Below are 232 nucleotides of genomic sequence, written 5' to 3'. Positions count from 1 at the left end.
ATGTATAATGTTTGGGGGTTCTAAGTATTTTTCTAGCAAAAAAAAAATCTCTCAGAAAGAGGCTCGGTCCTTAAGTGGTTAAGTGGTTAAACACTGCGGTTCAATTAGTGACACACATAAATCTTCAATCTTCCTCTTGTGTTACGTGTGCCTCCGCCAAAAGGTAAACAACCTGCTCACCTCCTTCTTTCTGGCCAGGCTTAACAAAAACCAATTCAATTTAAACTTCAAC

The sequence above is a fragment of the Aquarana catesbeiana genome, linkage group LG07, assembly GCF_042186555.1.
Source record: "Aquarana catesbeiana isolate 2022-GZ linkage group LG07, ASM4218655v1, whole genome shotgun sequence".
Taxonomy (NCBI): Eukaryota; Metazoa; Chordata; class Amphibia; order Anura; family Ranidae; genus Aquarana; species Aquarana catesbeiana.
The sequence above is the reverse complement of the archived record's forward strand: the minus strand, read 5'-3'. Positions refer to the sequence as shown.